This window comes from Spinacia oleracea, chromosome 2 (genome assembly GCF_020520425.1).
Source record: "Spinacia oleracea cultivar Varoflay chromosome 2, BTI_SOV_V1, whole genome shotgun sequence".
Classification (NCBI taxonomy): domain Eukaryota; kingdom Viridiplantae; phylum Streptophyta; class Magnoliopsida; order Caryophyllales; family Amaranthaceae; genus Spinacia; species Spinacia oleracea.
Window position 1 is genome coordinate 61,181,668 of NC_079488.1, and position 13,125 is coordinate 61,194,792.

Genomic DNA, 13,125 nt, shown 5'->3' on the forward strand with positions numbered 1-13,125 from the left:
GAGCACCACCGTGCACCACCACTCTTGCCTTTCCGTTCCCCCTTTTTTGTTGGTCGGTCAGTGTGTTTTCATTCTTCCTAATCTCTCCTCTATTTTAAATTATCAATGTTTTAATAAATTTTTTTGTGATTCTGATTGTTGATAATTAAAGTTCTGATTTTCATGATTGAATATTGGTAATTTAAAGTAGTGATTGGAGATTGGAATTTTTAGATTTGTTTTAAGTAGTAAAGCATGACTTTTATGAGTTTTAATGGTTTTAATTGTATTTCATGATTAGGATTTTAATTAAAACTATATGGTTGATTTATTAGTATTAGATTTCAGTTGTAATTACGATAATCAGTTATAATTTTAAAATTATTTATGAACGTAAAATTATTGATTTTTAATGGTTTTAAGCATGAAATTAATTAATTTTCATGCTAGGGTTTTAAGTAGTTAATTAGAATTATTATTTACGTTAGAAATTATTAATTTATAATTAATTAAAGTATTCTAATCTAAATATGTTGATGGAAGTTTAATAAACATGGTGATTAATAAAGAATGTATTTTTTATGATAGGAGGAGATTTCTAATTAAGTTGAGTTGAATCACAAAGTAACCTCACTATTTAGGTACACAAGGTACGTACAAGTCTAAGGCAACCCAAGTTATTCATGTGAATACATGTGATGTTTATGATGTTGTGATTCATGTTTACATGGATTATTTATTCATGTTTGATTATGTAAGCAAGCATGTTAGTATGATTTATGTTTGTTGAATTTAAATAGCAAGCATGTGGTCCAAGTATGATTTATGCATGTATGATTTATATGCATGCAAGGAGTTTATTTTTGCTTTGTATGTAAGGTCAAGAATGTTATGAGAATTTTATTTATGCTAAAGTACGTCATGTCTAGCATTCAAGGAGTATTCAAGGAGCCTAAGTTTATTCGTGCCTCGTTGCACAACCACATGTACTTTTGTTCATGTAAGATACACACATGTAGAATCATGTGAGAAGTAGAAAAGAATTAGATATTTGTGCCTTGTGCACAACCCTCATGTTAACAAGCGTGTTGTGGACTCACTTGTAGAATCATGTTGAGAAGGAACAAATTAGTATTTAATTGAAGTCAAGTATTCTTTGATCACAAGTCTTAAAGGATTCTAAAAGAAGTATTGGTTGGTTATTTAATTAAATTACTGATTTATTTGATTGTGTCCTGAGTCGGCCTTCGAAAAAATATTAATAAACATAAAGTGAAATCAAATAAACTTCAAAACTCTTGGAACGCATGCACGTTTAGTATGAACAATGGGGGGAGTACTCGGTTGCAGTGTCGGTTGCTTCTAACCATGATATAAGACGTTGTATTACTATTTTATGCACAGGGAATTATGTCACAACAATTGTGGCACATCGTTGCTATTTTTATTTAGTTTTTGGAGGGCTCCCCACTGGTCCATTTGGACCTAGGAGGAAGGAAACCCGTTCGATGCTTATTCTAATTAAATTATAAATTCAAGAGTCGAGTCTTATCTTTATGATTGAAAATTTATCATGTGGATTTTGTATTTGAATTTATTATTGTATCTTGGAGTGAAGCATGTTTAGTTATAGTCTTTGCTTAGCTTGTAGTACTCAGATTTTGCTGATTACATGTTTTCATGTCTTTTGGTCAAGGCCTTTGCCATAATGACCCTATGATGAGCCATCAATTGCATTAGCGTTGTTGGGGAGTAGCATTTTCTATACAGGACTTTTTAGGTGATTGCAAGTGAATTCAACATTCGAGATGGGAATGTTGAGAGCATTTTATGTTTGCATTTCTTTATAAACTTTATTCTAATAATTTCCTAGACAAACCTTAGTTAATGGATTGGTCTGTTTTAATTGGATTTTTGTTTGGGCCTATATGGTTCCAATTCGTAGTAGAAGACATTAACTATTTATTTGTATTTTGAAAGTTAGTTATTTTCACTGCGTTAATTTTGGTACTAGCCTTAGCCGTTTTCACGGTGGCGGTATATTCTAGTAATTCCTTATTTAAGTAAGAAAATGGTTTATAAGCAAGGAATTATTAGGGTGTTACAATCACTATCATTGAAGGCTATCACGAAGGAAGAGAAGTATGGGTGGAAAGCTTCCACCAAGTCGAGTCTTTGGGCTAGAAGGAAACACAATGTTTATGCATGGGGAGAAGTGTAAAAGAGAAGTGAAGCAGCTAGGGGCATGGTTCTTGCACATGTCATACAACCCTTACATCGCACCGTAAGAAGATCGGCAATGGATAGCAGTTATGCATGGGTCGTTCACATTTGGCATGGGTCGTGCGTCACCTGCTATCCCATTTCAGCTCAAGATCGTACCACACTTGCACGGGTCGTGCAGAGCTGACAAAGCCCGTACAATGTCTGACTGTTGCCCTACTTTTTATAATTTATTTTCAGTCATTTAAAATGTGTGTATTAGACTTTATTTTCAGTCATTTTTCTTTCTCTTAAGAATACACTCTCACCACTTCATTGCTTTCTAGATTACTCTTTAATTATTTCATTTGTCTTTTAATTTCTGCACATTTAGGAGCAAGATCTCCTCTTTCAATTCAAGTATTTTCTTTTGTTTACATGCTTAATTCCTTTATAGCTTTTATCTAATTGCTTTCTTTTCAAATTATGAGTTTTTAGTTCATGATTTGTGGTTGAGTTTCTTTACCCAACTTTGTATGTTCTTGGTGTTCATCCCAGGTTCATCTTTTAGGTTGAGTTTCTTTACCCGAAATACAAAGTCATATTGGTCATGTATGATTTTTGATCGGGTAAAAACTAGTTCGTTACTAGTCTCTCCTAATCAAACAAAAACCTAAACTAATCACTACAAACAAGTAAAGCGATAAGCAAGGGTCGAACAAGGACTAAGGTTCACTAGATTATGCTAATCGAACAATTAGCTAGGTCAGAACGGGTTGGGAAAAGTCAACTAACAACTAACGACTAATAATAAACTAACTATCAATGGATAAACAAGGTTTAGGAATGAGATCAAACACCAACAATTATGAAACAAGTATTTGAGCAACAATTAAGAATGATGATGCACAAGCAAAGCATGAATGAGACGTTGGTTAGAAATAGATCCCCAAATGACTCCCGCCTTGGATCAATTCTTAGAATAGTTAAATGTGAATTCCCATCCTACATACAACTACCCTTAGGTCAGGATTAGGCAAAAACCGAACAATAGTCAACTTAGGTCACGATCCCTCGATATTCCTAAAGTCAACTACCCCAAAATCAAAGTCATACACAAGTAGCTAATTTGCATACAACAAAGTTTGAGTATGCTCAAACAAACAATAATTTAATCATGCAACATCACCAAATTCTAACTCAATTACCTAAATCAATCATTGTTAGATTTTCACCCAAACACTAACCAATACACTATTCAACCAACATAAAAAAAAAATTAAAGACTTTAATAACTAATAACATGGTACTAAGAAAGAACAACAACTAATTTAAAGTTTAAATTATAAAACTAAACATGAAACTAATATAATCAAAGAATTTAATAAAACGATAAATAAGACAATAAATGAAGAGATAAGAGTGATAAATTCTCATTGATTAATTGATGGAGATCTCCAAAGCATTAATTCCCATCTTTGATTCTTTAAAATCCATCATCAACCCATTGTTTCTCTCACTTTCTCTCTCCAAAGACTAAGTTAATGAAAAACCCTAATCTAAGAAAGAACAAAAAAACTAAATATTTTTCCCTTTTTTCTAAGTGAGAAAAGAGAATAATATTTATACTCCTAAAAATAAAGAAAGAAAAAAAATAGAAAAGAAATTAAAACAAAACAAAAAGAAGTAATTAAAAGGGGAGAAAAATAAAAAGAGAAATACAAAAACAAAGGAAAAAAAAAATAGCCCGTCCTCCTTCAGGCCCACAAAAACCAGCTCCCCTTCCTTCGTGATTTTTCTTTCGCAACTCCCCCTTCTTCGCAGCTCCCCTCTGGTTCGCACCTCCTCCCTCGCTCGATGCGCATCATCCTCCTTTTGGCTGCTTCAACCTTCTCCAATCACATCCTCATCCGCCATCATCGTCGATCGATCTCCACCATCAATCATCAACGTCCATAATCGTCGATCGATCCCTACTATCAATCATCAACGTCCATCATCAATCTCGGAATTCTACAGCCATTTGATTGTCTCTATCATTAACATCGCATGGCTCAAAACACCGCTGGATCTCCACCGAATCGCATCCGTCAAAGTTCATTAATTCTGTACAAAATTCCGCGCTCAAAAGTTCGATCGAACTCAAGGGAGGTTCGATCGAACTCAAGGAATGTTCGGTCGAACTAAACTTCGATTTGGACGAACATTAATGGGGTTCGGTCGGACCTAAAATTCTTCAACTTTGGCAGTAGCTTCTATAAAATTGAGGTTCGGTCGAACTGTAGTTCGGGTTCGGTCGAACCTGAATTGCTTTGTTTACTCTGTTTTGGGCAGCAATTTTGGGCGACTTTTGGTGTTTGTGGTGGTTCGAATTGGTGTTGCATGTGGAGCTTGGCGAGAAGTTGACGAATTGGTGTTATGTGGTGTTGGAGGGCTGCAGTGGTGGTGAAAGGTGGCTGGCTTGGTGTTGATGGAAGGAAGGGTGGAAATGGTGTGTGTTAGATTATGATACATATAACTGAATATAAATCATGCGGAAAAAACCATAAAGCCAGAAATCCAAATTAATTGCCACATAACAATTAGCATAATTTAGGACACATACACTTTGTAGCGTTCCCTCCCTAGCTGCGCCCGAACCGAACAAGAACAAGTCTAGGACTCCAAATGTCGTCCCTCCGTAGTTAGTCCACAGCACGCTCGGATCCGCCTTAGATTTAATTAACTAGAATTGCACCTAAGGTTCTATGTAATTTTCGGATTTTATAGAAAATAAAAATATGAGTTTTAAGCCTAAAACTTGAATGAATACTTGAATTACTCGTTATAAATTGTGAAATATGATCACCTATTTATAGGGTAGGGAAATCGGATATTAGAATCCTACTAGGAATCAATTTAGCCAATCTGAATTTAACTTAAATTCAATCACTTAATTTCTAGTAGATTTAGGAAATTAATCTAAACGAATCCTAATCGATCAAGGATTCGTACACAAACACAAACACACACGCACAACAGCCCACGAAAGGCGTTGTGCGCGCGCGCGCTAAGGCTTGGCCCAGCAGCTGCTCGCTGCCCACGAAGGGGAAAGTGGAGCCACCTACTAGCCACCCCCTTGACTTGTTCAAACCACATAGCTAAGTGGAAACTAACCACGATGCACTTAGTTAATAATTAATTCGAGAAATAAAACACATAATCCCTTTGCGATACCCACGAAACTTTTAATCGAGATTTGAACTCAAGAGATAACAAAAGGAATTCGATGCTTTTATTAATACTTCAATGAAAAGGCCTTACATTCATCAATAACATTGCTTTTATTTCTCCAAACCATAATTGAGCTAATAACCATAAATAGTAGCTTTGCTACTTTATTAATCAACAAAATAAATAACTAAGGATTACAGTTCTTTAAAGACTAATGTCATCACGACGATCATCTCTTTCTTTGTATTGTTCTGGAGTAAATTCTTGATCATTAGGATCATCCATGTTGTCTTCCCGATCAGAATATTTATCTATAACCTCATCATCCTATTGTGACACTCTATTAACCTCGTTATTAGCTTTCGGTTCTATTTCAAATCCACTAGACAACTCAATAGTAGTTTCATGAACCACTGGATTTGGATTTTCAATCTCAACAACTTCACCATCATCTTTCAATTTCTCATTTTCTTCCATTTCATACTCATCATCATCGTCATCTTTATCTCATACTCATCATCATCTATGTCACCTAGACCTAAACCAATAGCAAGCATACCATCTTCATAGCACCTTTCTGCTAATTCAATGATAGTAGTCATAACCTCAGTATCATACCTTCATCTACCATCTATAATACAATACTTCCTCCAACTAGGTGTATCATTCTCAAATAGCATATCACTGAACTTATGCTTAAGCTCTATATAAGGTGTACTATAGGGTAAACAATATACAATCATCTCAGGCATAACATCAATTTTTCTCAAATGTGGCAATCCTTAAGCGTCCCAAAATAGTTGTATGCAGGCTCAATCTTCTTCACATACACATATGGAGTCTCACTATCAAGGTTCTCTAACTGTCCTAAATTGGAAAACTTTGAAGGCAACATTCTTAAGTCCTAAAAACACACACTTAAGAGTCTTACTAATCGTGTTCCCAACAAAATTCAACCCCCAAGGATACAATAAATAGTTCGTGGAGCCAGACAATTTCAATGCACAAGTATATACTCAACATGAAATATGATGCAAATAATCACATAAAGCAAGATAAAACATGGTTAGAACATATACATGGCAATTAATAATCCACATAATCACATAAAATGCATACTTAAACTAATATGCCCTTCTTAGTCTACCCATTTCTCTCTTGAAAATAATATTAATTTTCGAAATTAATTAAGAAATAACTCCTAACTTAGTTGAAATTATTAAAATTAAAATAGAAAATTAATAAGAATTATTAATTAATTAAATTAATTTCGGATATTTAAATTAAAAAGAAAATCCGAAAAAAAATAAAAAAAATAAAAATAAAATCAAGAAAGTCGAATAAAAAAAAATTAATTCGGAAATTCCGAAAAAAATCAGATAAAATAACTTAATTTAAATAATAATCTCAAACTTTTCAACTCATTTCAAACGACTCAAAATAATTAATATTTGACCTTTAAAATATTGAGTACTCAAAATAATACGTTTTGACTTTAGGAAAATAATATTTAAAAATCCTAAAGTTCTGCATTAGTCTCCGATTACCACTTTGTAGTATTGTTTACTACAAAGAAGGAATGAAACTAAGCTCTAGTATGCCACTTTGTAGTATTACTTACTACAAAGTAGCCTTAAGCTCTGATACCACTTTGCAACACCCTAATAATTCCTTGCTTTTATAAAACCATTTTCCAACTTAAAATAAAGGAATTACTAAAGTATTACCGCCACCGTGATAACGGTTAAAGCTAGTACCAGAATTACGCAGCGGAATTTAATGACAACTAACTTTTCAAAAACATAAATAATAAATTATCGAGGCCTCCTACAAGTTGGAACCATAACGGCCCAAAAACCAAGGTATTAAAAGTTCAACAAATGAAAAACATAATTAAAGTATAGATAAAATAGTTTTAAAGTGCGAAAGCATGCAACTCTCTCAATCATCCCAAGCCACATGATTTCGATCGTACTTTGATCTACCAACCTGTTATATTATTCTACTCCCCAACAATGCAAGTGCAAATGATGGATCATCATAGGGTCATTAAGGCAAAGACCATGACCAAAAGACACAAAGCACGTAGTCAGCAAAAAGCTGAGTACTTACAAGGCTAGAGTGAGATAAAACTATAAACATGCATCACTCACTAAGTACTAATCAACATGCAAAAGCCATTAAATAAATAACAAGCAAATCATGAATACAAGACTCGACTCTTGACTCGACTCTTGAATCACAATTTAATTAGAATAAGCTTCGAACGGGCCAAAAGAATATTCCATAAAGGAAAGGTGATGGGAGCCAACCATACACCAAATAATAAATAATAAAATCGGGCCATACCGAGTGTCGGGCCATACCGATGGAATTCCTGCGCATAATATGAATGAAACAACGTCTTGTATCATTAGTAGGAGATCAAGCTTTCCGGCAAGTCTCCCCCCATTGTTCATACTCAAGGTATATACGTTCCAAGAGTTTTGAAGCTTGTTCTGATTGCACTTTACGTTTATTAATATTTTATTAAAGGCAAACTCAAGACTCAACAATATACACACATACAATTAATAAACGACAACCAAAACAATCTCATTTTAATCCTTTAGGACTTGTGATCAATAAATCAAGACGTAGTGAAATTACTACCAAGTTCCTTCTCACAAAAGGTGAGATTCCACATCATGCCTATTAACATGAGGGTTGTGCCCTTGCACGACAAATCCTAATTCATTTCATATAAAATATTCCCAACTGAACCCTACATGTGCGGTGGCTTACGTGAGCGAACCCTTCACATATGGTAGAATAAATAGTACAACGAGGTACGAATAATTGGCTCAAAAGTATGCTAGACATCCCGTACAATAGCATAACAATAAATAATCCATCCCTTGCATGTGAAACAAACCATACATGCATAAATATTGAACAACATGATTGACAATGAAATCCATCCTCACAATAGTCCCAACATGCTTGTTCAATCAACAAATCAATAATTCAAACAATAATAATTCACATGATCGTTCACCAAATCAACTATGAATTCACCAAGTTCACGTAATACAATTCACATCCATAAACAATCATGTAATGTCCCTTGACAATTAATGTGGTCGCCCTAGACTTGTACGTACCTTGAATACCTAAGCGTAGGGGCCACTTTGCAATAACGAGCACTCAACTAGAAATCACCTCCTATCATCAAAATAATGAAACTTAAATTATTTCCATGTTCCTTAAATTTCCAGCAACTTTATAAAATCTAAAACCTCCTTTAAACTTTAGAATTCAATCGTTTTTCAATAATATAATCGTCTCAATTTGCAAAATCAATCCCCTAGTACAAAAACATACTTTTTCCGCCTTTAAAATCAATAAAAATAAACACTTTAAACCTTTATTCAAATCTGAAAATATAATTGATTATCATAATTAAAATCATCACCTAATTATGCTAATCAATTGACTCATTAGGTCTAGGTTAAAACCCTAACTTGAAAATCCCAATAAAACTAGTTTATCATCATAAAAATCAATGCTTTATTCAATAAACAAATCTGAAAATTCGTCCTTTAATAATTAAAACAAGCCTAATGAATCACAACACGCAAATCCTCAAACCACGGTATTCATAACCGGTTCCCAGCATTTTAATTACTCAAAACAATATTAATATTATAATTTAAAATACGGAATTTAAATAGAATAGGTAAGGAAGAAGAGAATTATACCAATCCGGCCTATAGCACGGAACAATCACGAATTAGGGTGATTGGGCGAAAAATAATTGAATTACGGACACAAACAACACACACACACGTCCGTGTGTGCGCGCGCGGGAGAGAGGGGCGACGAGCAGGGCTGCGCGTAGGGGCTGGCGCGAGGGCGCACAAGAAGCAACAACACAACAGCACAACACCAGCAGCTATGCGTGCTGGCTGGGCGGGCTGCGAGAGAAAGGGAGACGAGAGACAAGGGGTGTGGGCGGTGCTGCGTGCACGAGAGCACAAGCGAGCACGAAGAGAGGGGCGAGGGACGAGCACACGGCACAAGGCACGCAGCACTCGAGGAGAGTGTGGTGCTGGGCGTGCGGGACTGCCGAGCAAAGAGAGAGGAGAGGGAGTTGGAGTGAGGGGCAAGAAAAACAAAAGAGGGTTTATGAATTTTAGGGGCTCATTAAATGATGGGGGAGTCCTATTTATAGGCTCCCTAATCCCTTGATGGGCTAGGCTTAGGAGATTTGAGTTGGGCTTAGAAAATAAATGATTGGGCTAGCTTAGGGTTTAATTTAAACAATTTTGATTGGGCTCGTTTAGTAAAACGAATTGGACTTTTTATTTAAAACCCGAAGAACATAAAAATCATTTGCATCTCATTTAATTTCCCGACTCAAGAATTAAATTCGTTTTGTAATTAATTAAAATAATAAATATTCTAATTAATTAAACTTCATTAAATAAAGTACATTTAAATATTATTTAAATGCTAATAAATCGTAAAATACTTTATAAATATAATAAAATATACTTATAAATATTATAAAAATACGAGGTATTACAATTGTCCTCCCATAAATCGGGATGAGATGCTAAAAGTTGTACAAGGCCACTCGGAGAGCTAGAAACTGTAAAATGCATGGCGTGCTCAGATGAATCATAGGCTATGATTATCTGTTTATTTGATCAGTTGAACTCTGAAACCGAGAAACACCTCTGGACATAATAAGGATGACAACTCTTACCTTATGTTCAAGAGCAAGCATCGAGCGACAAAGGAATTAGGAAATGCACATGTGTCCCTAAGGACAAGTGGGACACTGAAGGAAATAATGCCCTTGGTCCAAGTATGCATTTAATGATAACTCTAATAAATGCGGTTCAGTATTAATTAACAAGTTAATAATTTAGTGAGATCTAGTGAGCTGAATGCCTAGCTAGAGGCCGCTTCAGTTCAAGTGGAATTAATGATATTAATCCACAACTTACTCTTGACTGAACCCGTAGGGTCACACAAATAGTACGTAAACGGATCAAGTATTTAATGGCATTAAATACTCCATCTATGGATATTCGGAATCGATGGATCTTGGTTTCAGTGGGAGCTGAGATCGTCAAAGGCAAGTAAATGAATACTCCGAAAACGATGATATTTCCGGAAACGGAAATATGGATCGTATCGGAAATAAAAATATTATCCAAGTCGTAGATGTTGCCGCCTGGGATGCGGATAATTTTAATTTTAATTTTAGTAAAATAATTAGTATAAATAAAATTTATAATAATTAGATTATTCAAAATTAAATTCCGAGAAAAAAAATTTTAAATTACGAATTTAAAAAAATTAATAAAAATCGTTTCCGAACTGAAAATTCAAAATTAAATTCAAAACGCATCAATCGGATCAAGACGAGGCACATGGGCTTGCACCCATGCCCCGTCGAGCGTGCTTGCTGCCTGCGCTGCGGTCTATTCTCGCCTGTGCCTTGCCTCATCACCCCATCACCCATGGCTCGCAGCACACACGCCCAGGCAGCCCTTGCCTTGCGTGCATGCCACGCCCGTTGCTCGTTGCATTCGTACTGCATGGGCGACGAGCTCCCTTGCTCGTCGTCGCATGCCCGCACTATACAACACCCCTTAAGGGTAACACGTAGCTTCCATTGCTTTGTGCGTGCAACATTCATTAGCGAATTATATAAAAATTAAAACTTTTTAATTGAAATTTATAGACAAATTAATAATTCATATTAATTTCATAAATTTAGGGCGAAAAATCGAAAATTTATTATTCAATTAATTTCCGATTATCATGGATTCAAATCTAGGTCATAAAAAATTTAAAATTTATCAAAAATTAACAATTTTTATGGTGGTTTTTAATCATGGATACCTAATTAAATCGTCAATTAATTATGAAAATCAAATCAAATTCTAAATTATTCGAATTTCAACAAATTAATTACAATTACAAATTATGTTGTATAATTAACAAGCTTAGACATATAAATTTTTTACACATATATAGTAGGTCAATCAAAAGTTCAAGATTTAACAACAAGAAGCGCAAATCTTTAATTTAACATCTTAAAAATTACAAATTTTGCGTTCGAAAAACTAAAACTTTCGTAAAGTCATAGTTAGACTTCGAATTTGGGAATTCTGGGTTCGGCCGAAAAATATTCTTTTTGTCAAAAATTTAGAATGCCTTTTACATACAGAATTGCACAAAAATCACTCGCTTTCGTTGAGAAACAAAGAAACTGCCGAAAAACCTGCAAACATATAATTAAATAATCTCAAATTTGCAATTAATTACAATTACGAAATTAATCACCCCTTTTAATTCCTTGCAAATTTATAAAATTTAACCATGTTAACTAATTATTATGGAATTAATTATTCAATGATGTTCTAAATTTATTCAATCATGTTCTAAATTTATTCAACCATGTTCTAAATTTTTAAGCTCATGTTCTAAATTAATTCAAACATGTTCTAAAATTATTCAACCATTTTCTAAATTTTCAAGCTCATGTTCTAAATTTATTCAAGCATTTCTAAATTTATTCAAAGATGCTCTAAATTTATTCAAACATGTTCTAAATTTATTCAAAGCATGTACTAAATTCAGAACATGAGAACCTAGTCAACACATATCATGTTCAAAAATTTCAAGCTCATGTTCTAATATTATTAAACATGTTCTAAATTTATTCAACCATGTTCTAAATTTATCCAAGCTTGTTCTAAATCCATTCAAGCATGTTCTAAATTTATTCAAGCATGTTTTAAATTTATTCAGGCTTTCAGCATGTTCTAAACTTATTCAAACATGTTTTAAATCCATTCAAGCATGTTCTAAATCCATTCAAACATGTTCTAAATTTAGAACATGAGAACCTAGTCAACACATATATTTATATACATGTTCTAAAAATTTAAGCTCGTGTTCTAAATTAATTCAAGCATGTTCTAAAATTATTTAACATGTTATAAATTAATTCAAGCATGTTTTAAATTAATTCATGTTCTAAATCAATTCAAGCATGGTATACATATTCAAGCTTTCTAAATTTATCCAAGCATGTTCTAACTTTATTCAACCGTGTTTCAAAATTTATTCAAGTGTGTTCTAAATTTATTCATGCATGTTCTAAATTTATTAAAGCATGTTCTAAATGTCTAGAACACCGGCGAAAATCCGATCTGATTTTGTTAAAACTTTCACGATTTTGTTCGATTTCTGGTCCGATTATAAGTTTGTTGCCTTCCTCGCTTGAACACCGGCGATTTCGTTCAAAATTTGGTTCGATTTCGTTCGATTTTGTTCGAAAACAAAACTATCAAAATCAACCAATAACTTTAAAATCTGACCTCTTGAGGCAGATTTCTGGTTAGAATGCTTGAATTTTTCTAGCAGAATTTGAGCATCAACAAACATAATCTGACTCTAAAACTCCAATTCTTTAGCCAACTCTATCCTCTACTTCTCCAATTTCACCAGCTCTCAATTCTCTCATAAACCTCTCCAAACTTCACTACAGCTCTCCAAACTACCTCACCGTCGTCTCTCTATCTCTCTCCTCAACATCTACCTCCATCTCCACCGCCGCTCCACCCTCATTCGACTGAGTCAACTCGCTCCATCTCCACCGCCGTCTCTCTGTCTCTGTCCTCAGTGAACGAATTCAAACTCAACCTCGAATTGGACCGGTTTCCGCCA